Source organism: Panthera leo, chromosome B4, assembly GCF_018350215.1.
Source record: "Panthera leo isolate Ple1 chromosome B4, P.leo_Ple1_pat1.1, whole genome shotgun sequence".
Lineage (NCBI taxonomy): Eukaryota > Metazoa > Chordata > Mammalia > Carnivora > Felidae > Panthera > Panthera leo.
The window spans coordinates 90,731,042-90,753,388 of NC_056685.1; the positions used below are offsets into that span (position 1 = coordinate 90,731,042).

Sequence of the window (22,347 nt, forward strand, 5' to 3'; positions counted from 1 at the left end):
TCGGCTCAGGTCATGATCCCGTGGTTCATGGGTTCGAGCCCCGTGTCAGACTCTGTGCTGACAGCTCAGAGCCTGGAGTCTGCTTTGTGGATTCTGTCTCCCTCTCTCTCTGCCCCTGACCAGCTCATACTCTGTCTCTCTCTCAAAAATAAATAAAAAACATTAAAAAAAATTTTCTTAATTAAAAAAAAAAAAAAAAGGAATACAGGCCCCTCCTCTATAATGGAAAAGCCTTAAATTGCCATTTTGGCCATATGACCCTGTCCCTTGTTATCACAGAAGGGGAGATCAACCAAAGGCCTCTCACTCTGCATTTGAGCTAGAAAATACTTCTCTATCTTCTCTCAAAGTAGAACATGCAGCCGTAATAAAGAGCCTTTAATTAGAAAAAGCTATCAGCTAAATATATTATAACAATTTATAATATTGTTGTGGGGTAACAACAGCTACTATATTCTGAATTTACCATATTTAAAATCATCTCCTCTACTTTCATGAGGTGGCATTATCCATGGCCCCTTCCTGAGCTATAGGATCAAAATGAATGCCAAGGAACATGATTTCATGAAAGAAAGAGAGAAATAGTTAACTACTTAGTATTTACAAAATATTATCCCCTTTGTACTTTCCAAAGTACAAATCTAGGATTTGAACCTAGATACACCTGACTGCAAAGCTTGTCCTCTTTATGCCTTATGAACTCTAACAGTCATGAACCACTAGTCACAACCATTCCCCCATATTCTTCTTTGCTCATAGAATCTTGATTTTTCTCAGCTATCAGGTGGCCATGCGCTTCAGCGGAATTTGTTCCCTTTCTAGCCCAGAGGCAAATCTTGATGTTAAATCGAATAGGGTAGCTCCATTCCTATTCTAGCAACAATTGAGCAATGGGTATGTGTTCAATAAGACATTTGGCAAATTTGATAGGAAGCCTCTTGCGATATTTTCCTTTCCCTTAAAAAATAATGATGTGGGGGCACTGGATGGCTCAGTCAGTTGAGTGTCTGACTCTTGATCTCAGCTTAGGTCTTCATCTCAGGGTCATGTGTTCAAGCTTTGCATTGGGCTCCATGCTGGGCATGAAGACTACTTTTAAAAAAAGATATCAATTGGCCATTGATTTTATTTATATTTTTATATGTGGCTTGTTTGTTTTTACCTCTGTGATGTGATGTCCAGAACTTTGGTAGCCCACTTGGGACACTGGAGGAAGTTACTCTAAAGGACACAACAATGTCCTGAGACTAGCACAGTGGAAAAGAGAAAGAACCTAGAACCCTAACAAAATTGTTGACTTGATTTAACTAAACCTCTCCCATTGAGATAATACAAACTTTTGGTTTATGTATTTTGGATTGGATTTTCTTTACTTGAGGTCCAAAATGACCTAACTGACATTTGGTCTGTAAAATACAATTTACTCATAGATGGTTTGAAAACCTAGAAACAAATTTTCTTATAGGTCAAGAAATAGGGTTTCTGGCTTCACTATGGGATGTAAGAAACAGGAAAGAACATCACACCATACTTGTGATAAAAAAAAAAAAAGACTAGATAATTTACAAAAATCCAACTTTTATTGAATCTATCACAGAGATGTGGTCTCAGGGCAAATAGTTAATTTAAGAAATGCAAACAAAGATGCCTCCAGGAAGAGCACCTACTTAGCTGCAGCAAACACCAGAGGCTATACAAGCTGGTAAGAAAAATTTGGCTAAAGTTGGGGGGATTTTTTAGCATCCAAAATCTTTTCAATAACAAGGCAGGATGTGGGGTTCATTTTAGTAGCCAAGGCTCGCCCTGAAGCCTCTGGGCCACTCCAACTTCTGGCCCTTGAATTACATGTAGGATTTGGTGTGGCTGTGCAGGGTTCCTGGGACCTTGCTGAAATACCTGTATACCTCTCAGCTCTTGCATGGACTAGAGAGCAAGAAGGTGCCACAGTCCTTGGGGAAGTCTGGGGCCAACAGGTCAAAGGTAAGGATCTCACCCCCAGCTTTGAGGGTGCAGCTCTGGGCATGGCTGCTCACTTGCAGCACGTCCACCTTCAGTTTGGGCACCTCCTGACACACACATCATCAGTTCTAGTCCCTACAGCCACAGCTGTTTTGTCTTCCTTGCCAGGCAGCTTCATCTTACAGATCATCCAGGAGAGGGACAGAGGTGGCCGGTTGGTGCAATTCTTGAACAACTTCTTCAACACAACTTGGCTAATGGTAGAGTCGGTTCATCTGGCCAGAAACCCATACAACGTGACCAACGGTCTCAGGTAGATGCCCTGGTCCTTGGGCTCTTTGCACCAAACCTTTCAGTCTTTGTTGTGACAAATGTCAACTTCCATACTGACACCTCCTGCTCTGCCAGTTTGGGAAAATTAAAAATTTTGCTGAAATTGTTAACGAACATTTAAAGGTCAAGTGTGAGAGTATATGGTATAAAGTTTAGAGTGAAAGCACAGAAGTGCCGAGAGCCACAGAGATAGAGAAATTCACACTCCCCTATAGGGCCCTCTCACAGACCTCACTGAGTGTGCATGAAAAACTGGACATAGAATGAAAATCTGAAGAAGCATCTCTTACGGTACATCGAGAAAGAAAGAGCATCCACTGAGATGAAGGCATGAAGATCTTCCCATATCCTCTCATATGTCTCCTACAGAATAAAAGCCTTATCCCATTGGAGGAAGGGCATTAAACCCTGTTACCCTCAAGGTACAGATGAAGACACATTTCAGGTGAGAAAAGGAGCAGACAAAACCCTCTGAGGACAGGGAGGAATACATCTAGGCTCAGATCATTAGAGATTGCCAACCTCTGGGTGAGAAGAATCGCTGCCAAGGCCCCACCTCTAAGACACAGAATGGAGCACCTATCTAAGACTGGGACTGAAACAGAACAATAAAACACACCTCCAGTCCATTCCCAACACCAGGCTAGCAAACTCAAGAAACAGGTATCCAGTCCTCAAAAGTATGGAGAGAGCCCTTTGTGAGGCACAGGCCTAATGGGAAGACTTAAATCTGAGAGTGAAGAAGATATTAAGAAAAACCTTCTGGCAAACCACTCCTTACCCTAAACACAAGGTAATGCTAGAAGTTGAAGCTTGTGGTAGTGACTGTAAACATAGCAGGAAAATAACCCAAACCCACCCCTACTGTCTTGAACGATTTCCCACACATTAAAGGCCTAGCAAAATAAAAGGCATGCCCATTATCAACCTCAGTCTGTACTGTTCTACATAAGATGTACAGCTTTCAATCAACAATTGCAAGACATACAAAGCAGCAAATAAAAACACACTCCTAAGAGACAAAGCAATCAACAGAATCATGCTTAAACATGACAGAGATGTTGGAACTATCAACCGGTGATCTTAAGCATCCTAAAAAAAGATCCTTCAAGAAGACATAAATAGCTTGACTAGTCCTATATCTTTTAAAGATATTGAATTTCTAATTTAAAGCCTTTCAGAAAAGAAAATTCCAGGCCCAGATGACTTCATTGTAAGTTCTACCAAATGTTTGAGAAAGAAATAATCACCACTTTGTACAAACTCTTCCAGAGTTTGTATATAGAAAAGGTGGGAACAATTCTCAATTTATTTAATTATGCCAGCATTATTCTGATGCCAAAATCAAAACAAAGATGCTATAATAAAAGTACCAATATCCATCTTGAACAAAGATGAAAAAAATCCTCAGCAAAAACTGAGAAAACAAGGAATAAAAGGGAACATCTAAAACTGACACAAGGCATCTACCAAAACCAACACCTTGTGTCATACTTAAGAGTGAGAAACTGGATGTCCCACCTTCCTCGAGATTGGGAACAATTCAAAGGTGTCCCTCCTACAATTCCTTTTCAACATCATACTAGAATTTTTAGCCAATGCAACAAGGCAAGAAAAAAAAATAAGACATATATATTGGAAAGGAATAAATAAGCTAGTTGAGAATCATATAAATGGCCTCAAATTTTACCATACTTGCAAATAAACAAGTTAACCTGCCCTGTTTTCATGGATGCTGGCAGAGGGCACAAGATTCTTGCATCATAGAAAAGTATTTCATTACTCATAGTGATAGCAATCACCAGAATATCAGTATTTTCTTGTGCTGATAACTCTAACCCCAATTCCCACAGGGCAGTGTGAAAAGAGCCAGATGATATCTGCAAATGGTTAGGGAATCCAAATATTTTATATTGGCTGTCCCTGATTATAAGGGACTGGGGTTGAGGGTAGAATCTGACTACCAAGAGGCACAGAAAATATTTTGGTGTGATGGAACTATTGTATATTTTTAATATGGTGGTAGTTATGTGACCATGCATTTGACATAACTCATAGAACTTTCTACTAAAGAGGGTGAATTTTACTATACCTAAACTATACTATTTTTTGATGAAAAAATCATGGTGAGAGATACAGATAAAAATGTTATCTAAGAAAATTTTATCTAAAAAAGTCAAATAAGTTGTTCATTATTTTCCCTTAATGGTTATCATTTTATACATTGCTTCAGTTTTGATTCTCTGTTTTGGATTTCATAATTATTTGATTTTTGTATGTGAAAACTATTTTTGTATTATACCTATGTAATTATTTTTAGATATAAATTAATAGAAACTTGGTTTAAAATGTTACTAATATACTACCTTGAATTCATGAACATTTTCTTTTTTTTTTTTAATTTTTAATTTTGTAAAAAGTTTATTTTGAGAGAAAGAGAAAGTGCAAGTGGCAGAGAGAGAAAAAATCCCAAGCAGGCTCCACTCTGTCAGCACAGAGCCTGATTTGAGGCTCAAACCCACAAACCATGAGATCATGACCTGAGCTGAAGTTGGACATTTAACTGACTGAGCCACCCAGGTGCCCCCATGAGCGTTTTCAATTAACAACTTTATAAGCACCATTAAAGCTGTTCCCACAACTCTATGAAGAAGAGAGGAAAATGTAATCATGAGCCACAGAAGTTAAACAACTTTCCAAGACTCATGCTACATTGACCCGTTCAGATCAGTCCAACTAAAGTCAGTTGCCTTGAGTCTTGTGTGCTACGTTCCTATCGTTGGATTAACTGGATCTGGCTACTGTTCAAGGTCAAAAATACATAACACCAAACTTCCAGGCTAGGGGAAAAATCAGAGGTTGGAGCAGGATTACCAGGCCAGAGGTAGATGTACCAAGATGGAGATCTGAGATAAAGCAGACAGGTCAACATGAAGCAAGGAAGGCCAAAAGCTTCGGGAGTTTGGCCACCTTTTTAAGCCATAGTGGGACAAATCAGAGGTGAAGGGGACACCCTGAGAAAATTCAACCCTTCAGGCTCTGGATGAAAAAGGATGGGGTCAGGAAGGCCACTTGCCAGGTGAGAGGAGAGGGTCTGAGGCTGAATAACCAATTCAATGTGGGCAGTCTTGTAACCTTTCTGATCCCACTTCACAGATTAACTCTTGCGTGCTCCATTCTCCCAGCTCCCCTACAAGGTCCACAACTGATCAGTAAACTCACAAACTGCTGATTTTGTGGGATAAATAGCCAAGCCAATTGACTAAATTCATGATGTCAGCAATTTGTCAGATGTTTTGGTGTCTTTTAGATAGAACCTTTCCATCATCACTTCACTTAATGTTTCCAAATATGATCTTCTACGTAAAAGGAAACAAAGAATAGCAGAAAGAACACATATTCTGTTTTGTTTTGAGAGAGAAAGTGAGCAGGGGAGAGGCAGAGGGAAAGAGAGAGAGAATCTTGAGCAGGCTCCATATTCAGCCTGACCCGGGGCTCGATCCCATGACCTGAGCTGCAATCAAGGGTCGGATGCTCACCCAACTGAGCCACCCTGGCACCCCAAGAAAGAACATATATTTTGGAGTCAAGCAGACTTGAAACCATTCCTGCTGGTGCAGTGCTGCTTGTTGCTGTCTGGCTTTTGCAAATAATTCTTGCCTGCTGTCTCAATAACTCTTCTTCAGGAGTGCCAAGGTTTTCCAAACAAGAGCTGGTCTTTCTTCTTTTCAATGCTACAGTCTTGCATTCTTGTAAGACTTCTTTTACTTGACTGATATAAGAGCCAGAGCCCAAACTTTCTGGTGCTTGTATGACATGCTCAGGTGAGATGGTCTTCTTTTCAGATTTGTTGCAAATCTCATTGGCTTCAGAAGATACGAGGTGAATGAATTCAGTGCAGTAGTTCACCACCAGCTCCCGGGCATCGTTGGCCACCAGATTGGGGAGAGTCTCTTTGATCATCTTATTGATAGCAGCTCTAGGTATCGTGAGAGCATCCTCGTTGCCAGATGAGGAAGCCATCGTATCTCCCTCCCTGGCATGCCCCCGGACTATTAACCCCCCACCCCACCCCACCCCACCCCCACCCCGCTCTGGTCCACTATTCTGTTTTTCAAAGGCTGCCCTCAAAGTGTGATCCCAGGAGCGCGAAGAGGATGAAGAAAATGAGGGGAGTGGGGGAAGAGGTGGTTCATGAAGGTGGAGCACCCGTGTGGGGGAGATTTAGGGCGAGAAGTTCTGGGGGGGCTAAAGAGAATGGGGACAGGACTGCCCAACGTCGGAGAGGAGAAAGCAAAGGTGGTCCAGAAATTTGAGCACTGGGGAACCACCTTTGTGTCTCCTCAGAGGAGCGGGTGCTGTCGCCTAACCTGTCCCCAACACACCGGAGGAGAGGCAAGATCTGGGGGCCCTGGCCTCACCGAGGTACCAGGCGGACGTCCAGCGGGCTTGGCTCTAAGGAGCCAGAGCGCCACCTGCAGCTGCCCGCGCTTCTGCCTTTACCACTGGTGTTTCTAGGCATATGACCAGACATTAAAAATCTGATTCTCAGTGTTCCCATATGTAACAGGTAAACAACACCTCTCCTGTGGAATTGCGGTGAGAAATAAATCAAATGGTGCTTGTAAGCTACCTAACACATAGAAGGCATTCAGTGATCAGTAATAATAATAATGGCCATTCTTAAACTATTTCCTGTTCAAGTTAAGTTTGAACGTTCCATAAATAATCCATCTAGTTCATTCCAGAATATTCGCGGGCATGCCAAACACTTTTCCAGGTACACAGGATTTGACAAGGAGTCGTCCTCCTGGAACTGGCATTCTTTGGGGGGTTTGCATATTATATGCCACCCACATGGCGAGAGATGGTTCTCCCACTGAGCCCAGAGTAGAACTCCTTACCACCCTGAAGCTCCACCATCAATGACTAAGGCCACTGATTCAGATCCATTGAGAGAATGGTTTGTAGATTTCCCAAGCAACTTCTGCATCAACATAATGTCCTGCTAAAGAACAAGGATCAGTTTTGCATAATAGGTATCTCCTGAGAACAGAACTTAAATTTTTCAGACTCCCTCATACAGACACAGCAGTAACATCATTAGTATTTCAGAGTGATATTACACTACAGGAGTCACAGACCCAAATGCCACCTGAAGACCATGGGTAAATAAGCCAAGAAGCCCAGTGTCATGGTTAAAAGTGGAGAAAATTCTTTAAAAAATTAAACAGCCCCTATGAAATGTGCAGCCGCTACTATTTCCAGTTGGTGTTGCTGGAGAAAATGCCAGTGTTGCTAGAGCTGAAGCTGAAATCTGAATCTTAACATGAAATTAAGCGGTTGTCCAAATAAAGTCCCTCATCAGTACTGATTCAGCATAGGACACATCAGTTTGCAACTCCTGTAGAGCTCTAGAAGACTCCATTTTTAAAAAGTTATAGCATAGGGGCACCTGGGTGGCTCAGTCGGTGAAGCGTCTGACTTCAGCTCAGGTCACGATCTCGCGGTCCGTGAGTTCGAGCCCCGCGTCGGGCTCTGTGCTGACAGCCTGGAGCCGGCTTCAGACTCTGTGTCTCCCTCTCTCTCTCTCTCTCTCTCTCTCTCTCTGTCCCTCCCCCACTCACACTCTGTCTCTCAAAGATGAATAAATGTTAGAAAAAAATTTAAAATAATTTAAAAAATAAAAAAAATAAAAAGCTATAGCACAAACGATCTCTAAACCTTTCCCACATTTTATACTGAAAGACGTCTTCAGAATTGCAAAATGCCAAATGGCAAAGATTTCTAATTTTGTTTGTTTGTTTGTTTGTTTTATCTGAAACCACAATTGTTATCCAACATCCAAGAACGTGGAGCTCAATTGGTAGATCCCATCATTTGTGGAGAGGCAACAATTAGGCTGGAGTAATGATGGATTAGAGGACATCTCACCCTGACATCTTCCAGCCTACTCTTGCCCTAGCATTAAGACATGCGGGGACTTGTTTGTAGTCGCGGATTTTGTATTCTCTCTTGACGGGGCTGCAGTGAGAAAGCACATCTGTGAAGTGTTTGCCAGCATGTCAAGAGTAACAGGAACTCTTGAAGCCATTTCAAACGTCATGCCAATCCTTGTGCATAACATCTTTAAAAAGATTGTTGCTTTAGAGATCTTAATATTTCAAAAAAGAAAAAAAAAAAACCCGAAACGCAATCCTTTTAGCCACTTAAAAGTGGAGTTTTTTTTTTTTTTTCACGAAGCCAAGTTGAACTTTTTAAACTTCTTTTTACCAAGCAAGCCTTTTTGGTGGTGAGCAAATAAATTAGCATGTGGGTCCTAAGTGCTCTTAAAATCGTTTTGCTATAGATCTGTCCACTGTTTATAATACTTGAATAAAGCTAAAAGTAAAGAAAGCCATTCTCTGAAGGTTTATGAGCATTTTTCCATGAAGCAGAAGTCAAACAGAAGATCAAAGGCATCTAACAAAATGCTTCAAACTCGGGATAGGGTGGGCTGAAGCCTGGCGAAAAGAAACCAACCTCTCCAGATAGTTTGGAAGATATGTCTTGTTCTTTCAAAATAAAATGAAACTAAAACAGGATAGTCCAAGTGTATCAAACTGACATTTCTGAACCATGTTGTTAAAAGTATCAGTCTTTGATATTTTAGCCATAGAATTAAAGGCATTTTAAAAGAGGTTAGACAACTGTTTTACCAAGTGGCAAATATGAACAAAATCAGGTGAATTTCTTCTCTCTTCCTAACGGCCATTCCTCTCTGGGCTTCTCTGGGTCTTTCGGGAAAGACTCTACCAGGTTCACTAAGGATTAATATACAGTCTTGAATTATCTTGAGCAATATAGCACATCCTACATATTTTGGTACTAATTAATTGATGCTTCAGCTTTTGATATGAGACTAGTTCACATACCTACAAACCATTCATTTTAAAATAGAAAAATGAAACAAAAGAATATAAACTGAATATAGTTGCTGAAAAGGCATGAATCTATCCAGCCTTGATTAAACCCTCAATAAATCTGCTTCCAATCATCCACTGGTATTTAAATATATGGCAACTACACTATTAAATTTACTTCTCCTTATTTAATGACAGTTATTCTAAATTTAATGACAGTTGTTTAAAATGTATATCCATAGATTATTAACAACATTTTAACAAGATTTTCAAACCAAGGAACACAAGCATGAATCCATCAGATGTCAATAAATCAATTACTATTTGCTTCAAATTGTTAATTTGAAGCATATACAAGTAAAAATGCTTTGAAAACATTTCACTGAAAATTAATTTGCTGGGGTGGGGGAGGGGAATGCATCTGTGGACTGCAAGTACCATTTCAGCATAAAATTAAGGATATATAACTTTAAAATACATTTATTTTGCATGAAAATATGCATTTGGTGAAGCACATTAAATTGTCTTGTATGGGAGTTGATTTTAACCAGAATACCATTTCAACATTATAAGTCAAGTGGTTTTCATTTTTCTGTTGCCAATTAAATACGTGCTAAAAATGTTACATACTATTTTATTCTGGGGATTCACAACCAGGCTTATACAAAACATTCCTTTATATTGAATATAAGAAAAACCTTTTTTCAAGTTATGGTGACCACCAACTCACCATCCCTCAAGCACAACAAAGTCCTTAATCCACATAATTCTGTTTCCGCCTGCTGGCCAAATTTGCTTCCTGTCAGAAGGACTGCGGCTGCCGTATCTTTCTGCTGAGGATGAATGATCCAGGCCATTCTTGCACGGCCTTGCCCTTCCAGTTGTCCTCTTCCACATCACTGGGGCATTTACGGGGATCAGAGCGTAGACTGGCAAGTTCGTGTGACGTAAGAGCCCTAACCTATAAAGCACATCAGTAGACACTTCATAGCATGTGCCGTTTATTAGAGTTTCCATTAAAAGTATTATGTTTCCATACTTTACAACCATAAAAGAGTAAATAATTTCAAAGGATTTCTTGATAGGAGACTTCTGTTTTAAATGGAACTTGGAAATATCTGGGAAATCACTGGAATAAATGTACTTAATAGACCCAATGCTGTGAAGTTCTTTTTAACTGTTTTCTTAAGCACATAAAAGATATACCATTTCCTCCAACATTTTTTGAAATAGGTTTTGGTTTGGAGTTTTTCTCTGTAACATTTGACTTATAAATATTTCTTACAATGCTTCCATTGTTTGTTGTTTCTCTCTCTCTCTCTCTCTCTCTCTTTCTTTTTCTTTCTTTTTCTTTCTTCTAGCACTAAGACTTCTTAACACCAACAGATTCTGCTCCACTTCATTGCTGTAACCTATAGGATAAGTTAGAACTTAAAACCAGAAAACATTACATGCCCCTCAAGAAAGCCTACTGTGCCACTTGAGAAGTTGGCACATGTATACTAGATGCCCTGTTATTTCCTTTTTTAGAGAAAACAAATTCCATCCATGGCACTAAGCAAATACTTCATCAGTCCAGGCTATCTAGGAAGCCAATGCACCATCCACTGCATGGAAAAGATTAGGTTGGCTTCAGAATACAACTATTTTAAAAAAAAAATATTGCTAACATCAAACATTTGAAGAAGAGTTAAGTAGTCCATAAGATATCAACATGTTCTTATCCAGTTGGAATCACCTAGATGGGCTATATCTAGGTTCCTCTTCTCTGGGAAACTCTGTGAACTTCTGTCTGATTTTGTCTGTGTCGACGTAGCATTGTGTTGACATAGCGACTTTCTTGTTTTACAGGATAATTATTTAAAGGATGAAATGAGATGTTTCTGAGCACCAGAAACCCTAATCATCAGAGCCAAGCTGATGAGTAGATAATACCCATGGCGAAGATCATTTGATCACCTCCTTGTACAAATTAGAGGTCTCAGAAAGGTGGAGATTAACTTTTCAAACCAAAAGTTTGAAACCTTCAGCAACAACCCTTGAAACTAAGGAAAAAGAGTGAGCATAATGTCATCAGGTGAGTTCCCTCGGCTTGGTGAAGAGGGCACCAGGAACTACCACACTTGCATGCATTCCAGGCGCTACACTGAATTCTTGACTCACGTCATTTCGTTTCATTCTTACCATCCCTCCTCGTCTTCATTTTACCGGAGAAATTGAGACCCAGAGAGATTTAGTAACTTGCCCAAGCTCACGGAGTTAGTCGTATTGCTAGATTTTAACCCAAGTCTGGCCGAATCCCAAGCTTATGCCATTCACTGCCATGCCAGTATCTCCCTTGCTTCACGATTAGGTAGGGCCAGAGGATAGAAGCCTGAGGCAGATCTAAAGAGAAGCTGGATTCTTTGGAGGTGAGAATGCAGTGCAGTGAAGAAGGAAGTCACCCAACAGCTGTTTACAGGACCGAGGCCTCCTCCTAGCAGAGAATGTCTGGCTGGCAAGGGAGAATGAAGGAGAGAGGCATGGACGGCCTTCTGGATCTGAGCCCAAGTCTTAATTTCTGTACTCTGTCTACTGGGAGATGACTAACAGCTATATGTGTCCCTCTCGTGCTGGGCCAGGCCTGCATATCTGGGTGGTGGAAAGCTGGGGGATTCACCTAGCTAGAGTAAGCAAAGAAAGAGGAATAAAGGTGGGGAATGACAACCCAAGGCATATCTTCAGATGATCAAGGCCTTGTCCTTCCCATCAAAGTCATGCAGTCCGAATGAGGACACTCTCTGGGAAAAGCTGGGAAATGGAGCAGGAGAAGAGGAATTCAAGGCAATTAATCACCTCGCCTGCCAAGGAAATGCAGTTCAGAAACCAAAGGGAAAAACAGGGCTCGATTCCACAAAGCACTCAATCTCCTGAAAGAAACAGCATAAATAGAGTCATATATGCCAATGAAGGTTTCTAAATGTTTAAACTAGCCCGTAACACCACCCAGATGGAGAAACTAATGCTTGCGGAAGTTAATGATTTGTACCGTAGTCACACAGTGAGTTGGAGATAGAGCAGATGTGAACCCCCAATCTCTTGACTCCCAGATCTGCACATAAACCTTCAAAAATACAAAGCTTCTAGCCCTGAAATGTGCCCAGCCCTTTGTCTACTGTGTGGTCCCCTGTCAACCTCAACATTGCACTACACAGAAGGGATTTCTTTCCCCTTACGCACTTTGCGAGTCTTGGTGAGCTGGGTCTCCGTGCTTTCTTTTTTTATCCTTGCATCCACTTGACAAATATTTATTGAGGGCTTACTACACGCCAGGCACTGTTCTAGACGCTGGGAATGTTTGGTGAACAAGACAAAGACCTTGTTCTCCTGGAGTGCAGATTCTAGGAGGGGCAGACCAACCGTGAACAATGAACACCCAAATAGGAAAATATCAAAGCATCCAAGTGCCATGGAAAATAAAGCAGCATGATAACATGGAAAGTGACTGCAGGAAACACCTTTGATGGAGCAGTCGGAGAAGGTCCCTTAGGCGAGAAGTCTTTTGAGGTGAAGCCTGTATGCCAAGAAAAGCCAGCCAAGTGAAGATTGGAGGAAAGCAGATTTCTCAACCCAAACACACGCCTGTAGACTTCCCCAGTAATGCTTTCTTTAACCTGGTTTCTTTTTTCCACCCAAGATAACTTTTCAAATTGCAAGGGAGTGAAAGTGTCATCCAACTAAGAAAAAGGCAAAATATTCTGAATTTCAAACTTTTGTTAGTAAGTTTTGATACTTTGACTATTATTAACATTAATTTGCATCAATATGGAATTCCTTACACATTTCACAACAGATTAAGACACAGCAGTGTCTTATATCAGAGAGGTTCATATACAAAGAAATTGGAAGGTTCATAGAAGAGCTCAATGGCATGACAAACGTCACATCCAGATTATCCTCAAATTCATTTGCACAGCAGATCCTACTCTCTATGGTTTACCGTTGTCACCATCTCTTCCCATTTTATTGTAGGACCCTCCTAGCTGGTCTCCCAGCTTCTCAGCAACCAAGGTGATTTTTTTCAGAAACAAAGTCTGAGCATGTCTCTCCATGGCTTACCTGCGTCTGACTTACAACTATCTGCAACTGTAGATGGTCATGGACTGAATCATGCTGCCCCCAAACTCTCATTTTGAAGCTCTAACTCCCAATGAGACTGTATTAGAAGATAGGGCCTTCAAGGAGATAATTAAAGTTAAATGAGGTCAGAAAGTTGGGACCCTGATCCAATAGGACTAGTGTCCTTAGAAGAAGAGACAGAAATCAGGGGGGCCTGGGCAGCTCAGTCGGTTACGCATCTGACTTTGGCTGATGTCATGATCTCACCGTTCCCGAGTTTGAGCCCCACATCGGGCTCTGTGCTGACAGCTTGGAGCCTGGAGACTGCTTCAGATTCTGTATCTCCCTCTCCCTCTGTCCCATTCCCGCTCACTCCCTATCTCTTAAAATAATAAATAAAACATTTTTAAAAAGTTAAAAAAAAAAGAAGAGACAGAAACCAGATCTCTCTCTCTCTCTCTCTCTCTCTCTCTCTCTCTCCCTTCCGCCTCTCTCTCTCCCCTCCCAACACCCTAAGCATTCACAGAGGAAAAGCTATGTGAAGTTATAGTGAGGCCATCCCTGAACACCCAGGAAGAGAGGTCTCACCAGAAACCAACCGTGACGACACCTTGATCTTGGACTTCCAGCAGCCCAAATGTCCATCAATGGATGAATGGATAAAGAAGATGTGGTATGTATATACAATGGAAGACGACTTAGCCACAAAAAAGAATGAAATCTTGCCATTTGCGATAATGTGAGAAATTTTCTGTGAGAAAATGTCTGTTGTTTCAGCCACCGGCCTCTGCGATCGTGTTATGGCAGCCCAAGCTCACTGCGGCATGGATATTCACCATCTGCTCACCTCACTTCCCTCCTCATCTCCTGTAGACCTCCCTTCTCCCATTTCATCCCGGCCATGTGGGTATCCTCCTTGTTCCTTGTACATGAAACCTCCCCTGCCCCAAACATCCACATGGCTTTCTCCCCCTCCTCCTTTAGGGTTTTGCTCAAATGTCTCTTCACAACGAGACCTTCTCTGACCACCTTCATTTAAACTTATAAAATTACCCTTCCCTCATAGTTCATTGCATTTCCCTGCTTCACTTACCCTCAGAGACTCATCACTTGCCAATATGATAGATAACGGACATATTTATAATGGCATATTGCCTCTTTCTTCACATTGTTGGGTAAGCTCCATGAGGGTAGGGATGGCTAGCTGTTTTGTATGCTGCCAGATGGGGATAGAATGGGGAGTGTGTGGGCACGAGAGAGAGGAGAGAGAAAGAGACAGAAAGGGGCAGAGAGAGAGAGAGAGAGAGGATCATCAGTCGGATCAAGATTGTGCCTCTTGGGGAAATTCTATTGAGTTCTTTTTTTTTTTTAATTTTTTTTAACGTTTTATTTATTTTTGAGACAGAGAGAGACAGAGCATGAACGGGGGAGGGGCAGAGAGAGAGGGAGACACAGAATCGGAAGCAGGCTCCAGGCTCTGAGCCATCAGCCCAGAGCCCGACGCGGGGCTCGAACTCACGAACCGCGAGATCGTGACCTGAGCTGAAGTCGGAGGCTCAACCGACTGAGCCACTCAGGCACCCCTAAAACTTAACTTTTTAAGTGAACTTTTTTTTTTGAGATTTTTCATTTAATTTTATTTTTTGGATTTTCTTTTTTGCCCCCAGCTTTATGTAGTGAACTAGTCTTAAAATTTCTAATTCCAGTACAGTCAACATACAGTGGTATGTTCGTTTCTGGTATATTCGTTTCACAATATAGTGATTCAGCAGTTGTATATGTAGCTCAGTGCTCATCAAGATAAGTGTATTCTCAATCCCCTTCACCTATTTCGCCCACCCCCCACCCACCTCCCCTCTGGTAACCATTAGTTCTCTATAGTTAAGTGTCCGGTTTTTGGTTTGTCTCCCTTTTTCTTTGTTCATTTGTTTTGTTTCTTAAATTCCACATAGGAATGAAATCATACGGCATTTATCTTTCTCTGACTGACTCATTTCACTTAGCCCAATACTCTCTAGCTCCATCCCGTGACGACACCTTGATCTTGGACTTCCAGCAGCCCAAATGTTCATCAAGGGATGAATGGATAAAGAAGATGTGGTATGTATACCACATCCCATGTTGTTGCAAATGGCAAGATTTCATTCTTTTTTGTGGCTAAGTAGTCTTCCATTGTATAAACATACCACATCTTCTTTATCCATTCATCCCTTGATGGACATTTGGGCTGCTTCCATACGTTAGCTATTGTAAACAATCTGCAGTAACCAGAATGGTACATATATTTTTTTCAACTTAATGTTTTCATATTCTTTGGGTAAATACTCAGTAGTGGAATTACTGGATCATATGGTAATTCTATTTTTAATTTTTTCAGGAACCTCCATACTGTTTTCCACAGTGACTCTATCAGTTTGCATTCCTTCCAACAGTGCACAAGGGTTCCTTTTTTTTCCACATCTTCGCCAATACTTGCTGTTTCTTGTGTTTTTGATTTCAGCCTTCTGACAAGCGTAAGGTGATATCTCAGTACAGTTTTCATTTGCATTTTCCTGGTGGTGAGTAATGTTGAGCATCTTTTCATGTGTTTGTTGGCCATCTGCACGTCTTGTTTGGAGAAATGTCTGTTCGTGTCTTCTGTCCATTTTTTAACTGGAGTATTTGGGGCTTTTTGGTATTGAGTTGTGTAAGTTCTTTATATATTTTGGAAAGTGAAACTATTTTCTAATGCAATCGAGATTACTGAGTTAAATGGCAACAAGAAGATTGAGAAAGAGTTTGTGTAAAAAAAAAAGAAAAAAACCTATATGCAAATAATCATCCCCTACTTAATCCTGAGGATTGGGGAAATGTTTCCTTTTTGTTATTGTTGTTGGCTTATTTTGTTGTTGCTGCTATTTTAGGTGATTTTCTCTTTCTTTTAATTGAGTTAAAATTGGCATATGATGTATTAGTTTTAGGTGTACAACATAATGATTTGATATATTTATTGCCAAATGGTCACTTCAATAAGCTTAGTTAATAGCCACCGCCCTACTAGAGTTACAAATTTGTGTGTGTGATGAGAACTTTAAAGACCTACTCTCTGAGCAACTTTCAAATATAAAATACAGTATTGTTAATACAGTCATCTTGTTCCATATTACATCCCCGGGAGTTATTTATCTTATAACTGGAAGATTGTATCTTTTGGCCACCTCAGCCATTTTGCCCACCTTCCCTCCCCCACCTCTGGCAACCACCAATCTGTTTTTCTGTATCTATGAGTTTGGGGGGATTTTTTAGATTCCACATTTTTAAAAATTCCACACAGTATCTGTCTTTTCCTGTCTGACTTATTTCACTAAGCACACTGCCCTCAAGATCCATCCATGTTGTCACAAATATCGGGATTTCCTTATATTTTATGGCTGAATAACATACCTTTGAATGTGTATACCACATTTTGTTTACCCATTCATCCATTGATGGACACTTACGCCATTTCCACATCTTGTTTTCTGTAACAATGCTGCAATGAATGTGGGGGTGAAGGTGTCTTTTTGAGTTAGTGATTTCATTTCCTTCAGATAAATACCCAGGAGTGGAATCACGGGCTCCTACAGTAGTTTTGTTTTGAGTTTTTTTGAGGACCCTCCATACTGTTTTCTACGGTGGTCGTACCAATTTATATTCCCACCAACAGTGCATAAAGGATCCCTGTTCTCCACATCCTTACCAACACTTGCAATCTCTTCTCTTTTTGATACTAGCCTTTCTAACAGGTATGAGATGATATGTCAAGTGATTTTTCTTAAAGTACAAAGTTAAATATTAGAATAGACTTTGTTGCATACTTCATAGTCAGTTTCCAGATAATTGCCTGTTCATTTAAGGGCTTTTTGTACCCTTATCCTATCTCTAAACCCTATCCACTGCTAGCCTCTGACTCTACTCCTAAGCATCTCCACCATAAAGCAATGCAACCAGTCAACCCAATTCCAGGCAAGCAAAGAGTACATAAAGTTGGCAGTCAACACTACTATCAGAAATACCATATTCTCATATTTTTCTGTAGATTCCCATGAACCTGGGGCCCTAACCCACTGAGCTGGATAACTGAGCCATATGCTTACATACGTCTTTGCAAAGGATAGACTGATTTCTCAGTAAACCTAATAGAGTTGTATTACTAATTCTTCCACATGAAGAATATAACAAGTTTATGTCTTTATCTTGACAGATTGCAGGTTTAGACTTTAAGGTGTTTCTTTTTCTATGTGTTGTTTAAGAAAAAAATCAGTAAACCGATTTTATCAATTTGGTGTTTGAATTCCCCCCCCCCCACCAGTAAACATTTATTCAGTAGTGCCAATATTAAAACATTAGAAAACCAAAATAAGGGGCACCTGGGTGGCTCAGTCGGTTAAGCGTCCAACTAGGGCTCAGATCATGGTCTCATTGTTTGCAAGTTCAAGCCCAGCAGCGGGCTCTGTGCTGACAGCTCGAGCTGGGACCCTGCTTCCAATTCTGTGTCTCCATCTTTCTGCCCCTCCCCCACTCACACTCTGTCCCTCAAAAATCAATAAAACATTTAAAGAAAGAAAGAAAAAAGAAGGAAAGAAAGAAAGAAAGAAAGAAAGAAAAGAAAACCAAAATAAATATATATAAACACTTGTCCTTTAAATGTTGGTTTTAAGGGGCGCCTGGGTGGCTCAGTCGGTTAAGCATCTGACTTCGGCTCAGGTCACCATCTCATGGTCCATGGGTTCAAGCTCCGCATCAGGCTCTGTGCTGACAGCTCAGAGCCTGGAGCCTGCCTCGGGTTCTGTGTCTCCCTCTCTGTCTGCCCCTCCCCTGCTCATACTCTGTCTCTCTCTGTCTCAAAAATAAATAAAAACATTAAAAAAAATTTTTTTTAAATAAATGTTGGTTTTAAGTAACAGGAAAAGTCAACGTCTACATCTAGAGTGCAGAGAAGTGAGGAAAAGGAGCAGCAGGAGTGAGTATAGGTTGAGACCACTTGAGGGCATTTGGGCATCTTTCTATCTCATGCTAGTGAAATGGCGCAAGTTAAAAAGTTAGCCTGTCTTTGGCGACAGAAAACCATATGAATCCAGGAGGTTGGAATTTTTTTTACATCTTTTGGATATTTTAGAGAGAGAAACTATAAGTAAATTAAGCCGATACATTAAGTATCACATCCAAATTACCAAAAATTGAAATATAGAGTTAAAAAAAAGAAAAGATACAACATACAATGGGATTATATGAATCTCCAGACCCCCATTTCTGCAGATTACTCTCCAAATATTCATAAATCTAAGTGAATTCCTGCAGGACACCTCCCAAACAAAGTGTGGCTGAACACAGAAAGCTGAAATACATAAAAAACAGGCTTCGAGTATATATTTTGTCTGGAATTTATTAGGAAGCAGAAAGGCCACCAAAATGGAAATTGCACACAGGGAAAAAAATTCCACCATGCTTTTATCCAGATACGTTGGAAGTGATGTAATAAAGGCACCATAATTTATGTACATAAATGTGTGGGCAACTTGTTCGGGGAGTGACAAATGCAGTATTCTAGCAAAAAAAAAAAAAAAAAAAAAAAATAGTGGACATCAAAGAAATTTGACCAGCTGCCAAGAATCATCAATCTCTTCATGACCTTTTTATTATTTAGATGCCAAATGGAGCTTGTCATTTTATTCCATCCTCAAAGCAAGACATTCTTATTTATGAAGTTATGAGAGAATACAATATTTTACTTCATTTGACATGCATCCACAGAGTGTATGACAACCTTGAGAAGATTCCATTCTTAAACATGAGGACATTGATACATCAACAGCCATACACCTCGAGGATAATGGCTTAAGTCTGACCATAGTCCTCAACTTAATGTGACTGTGATCTTCATTCATCTTGCCATGATCAGCAAACCACATCATAGAAACCACTGTATGTGATACATCACCAACAACCAGCTCACTAACCAGGAGGGACTTCAAATCAAGACAGCATTGAATTGCTTCAGATGTGGAGGCATGAGGAAAACCTTCAGAATTAAGACAGAATACCTTAAAGATCGCACTAAAAGAAAACATTTGTGTAGTTGTCCAGGAAAGTTAGGAGTTGCTGGCTGCAGTTACCCTAGAATTATAGCATTCCGTGTGCTAACGTTGTTCACTGATAAACCTTTCCGACGATGTGGCTTTGCCAGAAGCCACTTCGCACTCTGCAAATTCGTGGCTTGATAGGTTTCCATGGAGAGCTTCCTGTAAAGATATTTCCTTCTTTGGATTTCGTTAATTTTACCTCTTACACACCTCAGCAAGAAAACACAGTGTGCTACTTATTACTCTCTCTGAAATGAACAACCAATATTTCCCACCTTGAAACATTTCTTCAACCAAGTCTGGATGGAAACACCTCCGGTTGTCTGGACACAACTGGAAGAGGCCTTGCAAATAATAATTTAAAATTCATTCAAGGAACAGGGTAGCCATAATATCGCCTCCCTCACTGCGACCTCAATAAATATTTAGGATGAGGAGTGGGTGGGTGGTGTGAAAGAGAGAGAAGACAAAGACAGGCAGACACACCCCGGAAGTGAATCGTTAGATCGAGATTTATTGAGTTCTTTAAACAAGTTCCTTACATTTTGACTTATAAATAGTCATAAAATGTAATAAAATAACAACAAATAGCTTCAAGAGTTCAGAATGCAACAAAGAGGTTCTACTCCCCACCACCAGGCGGAGGACTTGTCACAAAGGAGAGGTTCTAGAAGTACTTTATGAACAGATGGGTCATTGTTGCCATAACCATCATGTCCTTCATCCAGTGACCCTTCTTTCCTCAGCAACTACCTTCTGATTATGGGAAAGGTTTCATGTGGAAGCTTCACAGGAGAAGCAGAGCAAAGTCTTATGTGCTGACATAGGCCTGCTCATAAGCAACGAGCCCTGCTGGCCTTGAAAAATGGATTTTTTTCATCGTCTTCAAAGTGGTCCAAAACAACGTTCCTTAATACCTTATAAGAAAGTATGAAGACATATAATGGGACCCCTTCTCCCCTTGTTTTTCCATTTGTAGAACAGACCAGACTCAGAGTACATACATGACCTGATCCCAAGTCTCCTAAAAAAATGCTAATGTTGGGGCACCTGGGTGGCTCAGTCAGTTAAGCGTCCGACTTCAGCTCAGGTCACGATCTCACGGTCCGTGAGTTCGAGCCCCGCATCGGGCTCTGGGCTGATGGCTCAGAGCCTGGAGCCTGCTTCTGATTCTGGGTCTCCCTCTCTCTCTGCCCCTCCCCCGTTCATGCTCTGTCTCTCTCTGTCTCAAAAATAAATAAAACGTTAAAAAAAATTTTTTTTTAAATGCTAATGTTGGGTCTGAAGAGAGAGAAGGTGAAGCAACAAAATTCACAACCGTCCTTCTAGATTCTGCTATGCCGACCTGCTCACAGGATTCACTTTGTAGATCTGTGTTTTCCAGGAGGCAAAGAAAAACAAAGCCAACAAAACCAGTATCGTTTACCAATTACTCGGGACTGGTCCTAACTCACTTTCTCTTGGTTAGTGGCTATTTCTGACAGTTCCTAAAACCAAATCAGCCAACATCATCCTGTGGAAATGGGGCTCCTGAATGACACTAAGAGAGCAACCAGCTAGGGCTGTATATTTACAAGTACAGGGGTGGGAGCAGAAACAGAAGACAGAGACCCAGAACAGGCAAAAGGATGAAAAATCATGCCCTGGGGTCAAAAATGGATCCAACCGAGGGACAGAGAGAATGATGGTCTTGTCCAGGAAGCATCCCCTCTCAGAACACAGAATGCCTCAGATTTATGGATGGTTCCTGCCACCCAGGAACACTGGAAGGGCCCCATACGGGAGGCAAACAATTTAAATAGGGAGAAAAAAACCCCAAAACCAAAAAGAGGTTTTAGCAGCCTGAGGCAACCAAAGTGCAATCAGAAGTCACACCTACACCTTAGTGCACCTGGACCCACAAAAACTCCCACCCAAGCTCTGCCATTCTGTCCTGCCTCTAATTCAACCTTAAAAGAGCCAGCTCCTTCCTCTCAGCCACAACGAAGTCAATTCATGTAGGTTTGCTGCCACTTACTGAATTTTAGTTCCACTTTTGTTTTTATTTTTTATTTTTTTCTTTTATTTTTATGCTTATTTATTTTTGAAGGAGAGAGAGACAGAGCATGAGCAGGGGTTCGGGGCAAAGAGAGAGGGAGACAGAATCTGAAGCAGGCTCCAGGCTCTGAGCTGTCAGCACAGAGCCCCACGCGGGGCTTGAACTCCTGGACTGCGAGATCATCATCTGAGTCCAAGCGAGACACTTCACCAAATGAGCCACCCAGGCGCCCTTAGTTCCACTTTTAAGTTACATATTTATATGAACTCTTCTCATGACCATCACCCAAAATTTACTTAGCAATTTTTTTAGGATTCCAAGCTTATAAACCATTGAATTCACATGATTCTCATACTGAGTAATTCTTTTTTTTTTTTTTTTTTTTTTTTTTTTTTTAAGTCTGAGCTCAACTTCTGCTGAAAAAAAAAACAGGGAGACGATTTCTTTCTTTCTTTCTTTTTTTACCTTTTTTTTTTTTTTTTTTTTTGAGAGAGAGATAGAGTGTGAGTTGGGGAGAGGCAGAGAGAGAGGGAGACACAGAATCCAAAACAGGCTCCAGGCTCCAAACAAACTGTCAGCACACAGCCTGAGGCAGGGCTCGAAATCACGAACTGTGAGATCCTGACCTGAGCTGAAGTCCGACGCTCAACCCGCTGAGCCACCCAGGTGCCCCTCGAATACTGAGTCATTCTTAAAATCCCCTTACTCGGGTGAGATATTTCGCTACAGTTAAATCGATGAAGAAAAAAAAAAAAAAAGATGTGATGGTAATAAACTATTATTGAAACAGAATCATAAAGTTGGACGTTAAACAATAGGGCACTGTAAGTGATACCCTCCCCGAAAGGTTCTCTCTGATAGCCACAGCTAAGGAAAACATACGCTAACAATAAATACGACTTCTACGACACCAAAG

General features: G+C 40.9%; 2 pseudogenes; both read right to left on the reverse strand.

The window, feature by feature from the left end:
* Positions 1-1,784: 1,784 nt before the first annotated feature.
* On the reverse strand, positions 1,785-2,344 carry LOC122223667 (annotated as a pseudogene).
* A 179-nt stretch (positions 2,345-2,523) lies between these two features.
* Positions 2,524-6,315, reverse strand: LOC122225431 (annotated as a pseudogene).
* Between the last annotated feature and the right edge of the window lie 16,032 nt (positions 6,316-22,347).